Source organism: Lissotriton vulgaris, chromosome 6 (genome assembly GCF_964263255.1).
Source record: "Lissotriton vulgaris chromosome 6, aLisVul1.2, whole genome shotgun sequence".
NCBI classification, from domain to species: domain Eukaryota; kingdom Metazoa; phylum Chordata; class Amphibia; order Caudata; family Salamandridae; genus Lissotriton; species Lissotriton vulgaris.
In genome coordinates this window covers 1,774,945,089-1,774,953,242 of record NC_141694.1, presented here as the reverse complement: position 1 = coordinate 1,774,953,242, position 8,154 = coordinate 1,774,945,089, and the positions used below count along the sequence as shown (strand labels likewise).

Below are 8,154 nucleotides of genomic sequence, written 5' to 3'. Positions count from 1 at the left end.
CAGCCCCCACAGGAGCCACCCTAAAAGCTTTAAAAAGAATTTCTCTAAGTCTCCTATGGGTTTTATTTATGACACCTAGAGAGGTTTTTTTTAATTTATTTTAAATCACTCTTTTACTGTTGTGGTAACACCCTGACAAAGCCAGTAGGTATGACTTGCAGTACCTGCACACTGTTATTAGGTGCCCATGTTCTTCTACTTTTTCCTTTTCTCCCCTCTTTGGTTCTGGTCTTGCTCTCGTCACAAGTGGTGACGGAGGTATGTCAGGGTGACCAACTGGCATGGGTGCAAATTGAGGACAGTGAGTGTAAAAATTCAGGACAAAGGGTCAAAATTCAGGGCAAAAATTCAGGACAGAAGGTCAGAATTCAGGACCAAAAGTTTGGACAAAAGGTTCATTTTACAGACACATCAAAGGAGGTCGCACAATATTACATAAGTAAACAGACAGCCAACACAAGCACAAGCCAAAATAAGTTTATATTAGGTTGAGAGAACCTTGCATTGCATCTGTAGTGTGTCGGGGGGGAAAATTAAATACCTGCGTTTGCATATTGGCGTAACCTGGGTAACATTATCCAAAATGAAACCTCCCCCCCCGCCCCCCTCCCCACATAGCTTGGCCCCTGGTGAGGTGGCAGGAGCCAGTAAACAAAAACAGTTTGCCATGCCCTGGAATCTGCAGGAGCAGTGGCCACTGGTGACATTTGAAAGTGGTGGCTGTAAAAGTTTGTGATGAGTGCCCAGTGGCGAGCGCAGCAAGCGAGCCTGAACCTCATTAGGAGCGGTGCAATGTCAAAGCTCCTGCAATGTCAAATCTCAGATCCAGAACATTATGGTTAAGTGAATTCTCCAGATCATTCTAAAATACTCTGTTCACAACAAACGCACACTAACTCTTGTACATGCAAAGAACTATCCAGAGAACTGTCAATCCGACAAACCTACAGAACATTCCTACAGTGACATAATTGATCCACATTATCCTTAAAATTCTCTGTTCACATCTCTTACTTCACACATGCATTACATTTTGCGATTGGCAGGGTTTGCGATCGCAAAAATGCCTCCTACGTGAGACCTTTACAAACGTTTTACAAGTGGGATATGCTAGATGGACCGTGAGATAGACTACCTTACATCATTCCTTATGTTAGTCTGTCTTCTTTATGTAGCCACACAAAAGAAGGCAACAGAAGGATAGGCAACAAAACATCAAAATATAAAGAAGAGTAAAATAAGTAAAAGCAACATAACTTAGGAAACCGGGCAGTGAGTACTCTAGCTTCTCATTACGCATGCCAACTTAAGCATTCTACAGTGTTACTTCTATTCGGTAATATAGCTGAGCACATGCTACAGTGACTTACATAATAACCTGCAAGTAATACTTCAGACACTTTGCTGGTGCCTTTCAGAGTTTCACCCTTTCATGGATCATAAAATGACGATCAGTGGGGTAATATAAGCTATATTGTGCAAAGCTCATGACACAATTCCATTTGTGGAGCAAGCTATATAACACCAGGGCACATGTTGGGGGTACATGGCTTCCACCTACTATTTTCACAGGGTGGACTCTGTCCTCCCGCCAAGAAGTTGGGCCCTACAGAAATATGCGGAACTTGTCCCGGGGTAATTTTCAGACACCAGGACATGTTCAGCAGCGCCCGTACGTTGTCTGTTTCATTATGAGCTTTTTTTCACCTCCAGCTGGGCTGAAGTTAAAGGGCCATCAGGCCTCCTTTTGACTGAATATCCTGACTGGAAGAGGCCTGGAACCTCAAACTTAAAAGTAAATGCCACGGAGGGGAAAGAAAGGCACACAGCTTGTTATCTCTTCTCAGGTTCTTAAGAGAGGCACATTTTGCTTTTATTCAGTCCCTGTATATAACAGATGCATGCACTGTAAGAATGTCAGGTGTGTTGGTCTGTCTCAGTATTTACACAAACAATTTCAATAGCACTATTTCATTTATTTTATAACGCTACGAAACGCAATGCAGGGTGTCCGAGCTCTTTACCTAACATCCACATTATACATTGACAATAAAACATGTGCATGTGTAAATCAATGTACAAGCTGAGTTACATGAGACAGAGTTACAAGGTGTAGGAGTCACAAGTCCTTCATAGCTCACTGTGCTATATTATAAGGATAACAATTTATGAACTCCTGAGGAAATATAAATTTTATGATCAAGTTGTGTTCCCTATCGTGTACCCCACCGTCTCCATGTACTAGCTTAAAGTGCATGTAACTTCCCTCCTGTGCCAGCTATGAAGACGCAAATACATTTGCGTCCAACGTTAACATGTCCTCTTTCAGACCCACCCTGAATGGGTTGAATAGTCCGTTCCTAAGTATGCTATGCCAACGTCTTTTTGTAGTGTACTTTACATGTTTTTCAGCTCTGGCAAAGTAGGCCCTGAATTTCTGCCATCGAGCCTTTTTCTGGCTTCTGACTCTGAAAGCCTCAGCCCAGGCTGTCTCTGTACCCGTGAACTCTGACTTACTTCCAGCGCGGTCCACCGCGCTTAGCTCAGCCTGCTGCCTGCCAAGACTGACTACAACCTTCGAATTATCTGTTCCGCTCCTCGAAAATGCATTCCTGCCTACTAGTTTAAGTAAACATCCCCCCAGCTGCAGAGCAGGAGGGCCGGCCTGTCTCCGTGCAAGTAATTCATAGCCTCTGTTACCATGCTCCCATGGAAGGCCCATGCCCCACGCTTCTCATGCAGACACTCAGGCGCTTATACATGCACTCACAGTCAGTATAGAATAGCTTCTGCCCCAGAGACCTTTTCCGTTCAGATAATATGGTTCCCAAACATCAGATATCAGATATGATAGAAGTACGAGTTGATCTGACATGCCAGACTTCTGTCTCTTTCCGCTAGTGTAAATGTCAAGTCCCCTGCACCCTCCAGTTTCACGTCAATCACACGTCATGCAGCTGCGCGCGCATCCAAGCCTCCGATTTCTGCTGACATTGCAACATTTCTGTTTAGTGCCACCCACATATGACACCTATCTGTGACGTTTCTAGCACACACCTCTAGTCCACGCCTAGTTTACGCCTCCTGATTACGTACCACTAACACGTGGATGCTGTTATCTTGTCTTCTCTCAGCTGTTACGCCTCCTATATTGGTTTCTATGATGTGAATTAAGTATATAAGCTATGTATTGTCAATAAAATATTGCTCTATCCCTTCCTGAACCCTTTGTGGTTGCAGGAACCTGATATCCAGTTCCGGAACGATTCCTTTTTAAGGAATAAAACCCCTAAGAACTCTAACACCACGGACTCTGTTTCTTTCTTTCCGATTGAGTTATTATTGATTAAGTACTTACCTGCATAGAAATTAAGACGGTAAATTAAATATTTACGACACTGCAAGGAACAAAAGGATCTCTGTGTTAAAAGTAGTAACCCAATTTACTATCTACATAAAATAAAAATCTGTCTCCTGCTAGAAAATATGTTTTTGGACCTTAGAGATTGAGAGGGTAAGGTTGCAGTGGAAGTAGCCTCTTCCAGAATTGCATTAGATTGCTCTTTCCATGACTCCTGCTCCTCAGATATTCTACTTTACCTCCGAGGCAGATGTCATATCTGTCCTTGAGATTTCCTTTAATATTTTCAGGCAAAATTCTCAGTCCTCATGGTGCTTGAGTGGCAGACAGATGGCACTACAAATGCAAGATCCAGTTGTTCTACCGTAGACATGGCATGGCTCTTCACAAACATTGAAGAAATTATGAAGTTACTGTAATGGAATAAGTAGCCAAAAGTGGGACAAAAATAATGCGTTGAAATGTTCTAACAGGCTACATTTAGAATACAGGCAAAAAGCGTGTCAAAATGGGGTGGCAAAAACCCTACAGCATTCTGGGAAGCCTTCTCACGCAAGCCAGCAACAAAGAACTGAGGTTGTGCAGCAATACCCAATACAGGAGATAATTGAACATGGAAGCTGCTGATCGTTCATTAAAAAGCTAGTCTATGTTTTTCAGCTTGAAATGATCACTGCATATCTGGCTTCAATTTATTTCATTTTCTTCATGTTTTTTTTCCCCACAATAAAGTTTTTTTGTGTGGCTGATTGTACAGAAACACAGTGCACAAGATATTTCACAAACAGCTGTCCCATCAGCTACCTCGCACTGTACTCTCTTGCCAGTGTGCACTAAACCACAAAGGCCTGCACAGGGTTGTGAATGATTCATTGCATTTCATCCAAATATTTTAGAACTGTAGAGCACCATCAATACACTTCTTGTACCTCAAATGTGTTCAGGAATGCCCGTTTATGACCTTGTTTAGAAAAGAAAAAATGTGTTCCCCGAATGTCGGAGGTGGAAGCATACACCTCAGCCAATCAAAAGGACAATGTATAAGTTATGCTCCAAAGGAAGGACAAACACAAGAAGAGGAAGGAAACTACTGAATAAGCAAATAATAATATCTACTACCTTTCTATGCTCCCTTTCCAGCAAACACATGATTCAAGGCTACCATTCTCAATATCAAGAGTGTTTATCACCTTTCTCCCTAATGGGGTTGTGCTCTCTATATAGGGCTTCATAATTTATAAACATATTAAGTAATATTATGTACATATACCAAAACCACAAATATAAATCACATCTGCATTACGTTATGATAGCGTATATAAACTATTCTCTTCAGTCCTTTACTTATGGTTCCATCTATTGATAAGGCAACTTTCAGGGGCCAACGTTAAGAAAGTGGGATTACGAATATCATACAGTTCATACATTTATCTCCTACTGACAAATTTTAAACTGTACATTTTTGCAGTTGTAAAAATCTGAGTCTATAGGTCATAGACTGAGGGGCAACTTTGTGGTTATCTGTTTTTCTGTTAAGGTATTGTCATAAACTTTTAAAATAATCTACATATGTCCCTTTGGCTTAACAGAAGTAAAGAATTAAAAAATACTGTGGAGACATTGCACATACAGTCGGTCGTATAGATATTATTCTAGGTATAGATATTATTCAAGCAGACAACTGATTCCTAGCCAATCACATTAGGATGTATTAAAATGGTGAAAAGAAAAAGCAATCTTCTTTACATGTTTACAAACAATGGTAAAAAAAATGTGTTAACTTCTAGGAGGGCCAAATATGTATTCACTAATAAATGAAGTTGTGGTGCACTTTCTGAAACCGATTACAAACAAACCCACCCGTTTTTGTACCATTTCTCTCCGCAAACATTACAAATCACAAACGTCATTAGGTCATCATCTGGTTTTCCATTCTGCACCCAACCAAGGAGAAAGAGTGTTCCTCTAGGGATTACTGTTACTGTGCAATTGAAGTTCTCACATCACTGACATTTAATTTTATTTGTGGAGGTTCCCTCCACACCATGGGGAAGCTGGTGTTCCAGGACTGACACAATTCTCTATATGAAGCCCTGAGTCTCCATAACTCATCACTAGCCATTTCCAGGGCAGTCATTTTAACAAACTCTTTTGGGCTAAGAGCTCCTGAGAACAAGTGTTGCCTCATGTGGGGGGTTTTGGGGTTCTTTAGGTTTGAGACTTTGCTCCTGATGCAAATGTTGTACTTTTTGTCATTAATGGCGTGTGCAACAATTTCGATTTTCTTTGCTAAGTCCCAAATCACCTCTTCTTCATTCGCTTGCGATGTAATGGAATCCACCAAAGCTCGGTAAAGCAACTCTGTGCATTTGGTCCCGAGAGTGGCCATATTGTGTTCCTTTTCCTGATGTGTTACAACATTTTTCACCAGTACCAAATAACAACCAGGATTGTCCTCTTGGCCAAGACTGAAGTCGATCTTCAGCGCACTGTATGCTTCCTTTTGTACGCTTTCTAATGGCAATGGATATGATGAGTGCAAGACTTTCATAGAACTGTGCTCCAAAGAGGCCTCCGTTGGCTCTTCTGAAAGCAGTTTAACGTTTTCTTCATCACCCTTTTTCTTTCCTTGAGAAATGCCATTTTGCAAGTGCGTGGATCCATGGTAGATGCTTCTGTAAAGCGTTTTTCACTTAGATTACAAGAACTTTGCTTTTTTTTTCAAATTACTTGATGGGCAGGTCTTTAGGACTCTGTACACAGCTGCAACCGTGTCAGTCTCTTGCAAAAGTTCAACAGTCACATCAGCGATTTCCAGCTCAGCTAAATGGCATTTTATATTTTCATAATCCTTTTCAGTGAGCAGTTTCTGAATAAGATGGACTCTGGTTATGATCTCTTTCTTCACATTCATGCTGGGCTGTTAAGCTATCTGTGTTAACTGTCACTCACGAGGCATGTAAATATCACTCGCATGCACAACGATAACACAGAAATCATGTCACATGTCTTGAAAGCTGGCTGACTGCGGATTTTCCACCAAAAAGTTAAAAGTAAAAGTTAAGGTTTGTGCTGCAAGGTGGGTTAAGTATTTCTCTTTTTAATTGGAAAAAACAACATTTTTAAAAAGAGAATCAGAAAATGTAGCCTTCAGGTAGACTAGCCTTTGTAGATTTTCATTTACAAATGTCAAAGTGTTACGATCGATCCGTGAGAGAGCAGTAAGTGCAAGAGGAGGCCCAGCAAATGCTGTCACTGGCCCATTATCATTCTGTATGTGATAATTAGGCCGACATACAGAATGATAATGGGCCTGATAGCAGTCTGTGCCAGATCGGGGAGGGGCTGCTGCAGGCCACTGCTCACAGCAGGAGCACGAGCTGGCCCCTGCAGACAGAGTTATAGGACTCTCAAACTGCTTGCAGGGGGTAGCTGAAATTATGGACAAAAGGCGTCCGTGTAAGAAGTCTTCACGGACGACGGACAAGAGGCACAAATTACGGGCAGTCCGTGAAATTTACGGACGGTTGGTCACTACTGTTTTCTCCACAGACTAGTTGCACCGCCTCTTTCTTCCTTCAAACCTCGCCGCATCTGTCTCCATTCTGGTCTGAACAGAAGCAAATAAAGAGTCCCAGGATGAACTACAAGGACGCAGGGCACCGGAAAATGGGCCAGAAGAGGACACCATGTGACAAGAGGTTCAAGACGTAGAGGTGCAAGTCTTCATCAAGGACTCACAGGAGAGAGAATGTGGAAGGGAGGAGCAGGTAGCTCAAACCTTGCAGTAGACTAGTGTATCTCGCCCCTGGTTGAGCCATGCTCCTCCAAGAGCGTGGCTGGGCGCAGCACTGGAACATTGGCCTCCAGGGACTCTCCTCTCTTCCGTACTCCATGACGGCTTCCCCTGGTCGGCTACTGGAGTCTGTGTTTTCCCTCGAGGTCCAGGTGAACGACTCCTTTCGGTGGTGTACCGACCAGATTCTCGGACCAGATGGAATCAGCTCCTAGGAGCCCTTCTAACCCGGCCGGAACGTACTCACCTCCCTCCTTAGAATATATTTACAATGGGTATGGATATATGTATGTACATCTTATACCTAAGGATGGGAAAAATAGCAATAAACATGCATTGGTTTTCTACAATATCCTATTCACACCTATTGGTCTCGCGGCCACGTAGGCCCAGACTGGTCTACCCTAGGGCAGGTCTGATAATGTACCATTACACACTGATCATCAGTGCTCACCCGACGCACAATCCGGCGCGCCTACACACATAGGCCTGCAGACCCAGTGCTCTCATTAATATCCGATCTGAAATCTGGCAGATCTACACACCTCTCTATCTTAGGTGCTCTCACTTACACACGGCCCACAATCCGGCGAGCCTCCACACCGTCTCCCTCCGGTGCTCTCACTTACACACGGTCTGCAATCCGGCAGACATATACACAGGCCATGTACCAATGACGATCACTTTCCTATGAACATTTAAGGATGAAGTCTTTGGTTATCTACTCGGGATGAAACTACGATAATAGAAATTGATATGGCCAAATTATAATATGTACCTTCTACTCCTGACATCAAATGTTCCCTCTCTCCCTACTTTCTCAGTCATTCCTTACCTGATCGGGATTCGCATCCGTTCATGCAAACAATGTCTAACTAGAAGCTCAGGTTACCCTGATTGAACAAGAATACAAGGCACATGTCGGTTCACTAAGAACTGGGGTGTTTTTTTATTACAACAAAAAATAAACACAATACTACACAATGTATATACTGTA

The 8,154-nt window shown here is 42.6% G+C and overlaps 1 pseudogene; it reads right to left on the bottom strand.

Moving 5' to 3' along the window:
* Positions 1 to 5,205: 5,205 nt before the first annotated feature.
* On the bottom strand, positions 5,206 to 6,361 carry LOC147709460 (transcription elongation factor A N-terminal and central domain-containing protein-like; annotated as a pseudogene).
* Positions 6,362 to 8,154: the final 1,793 nt, after the last annotated feature.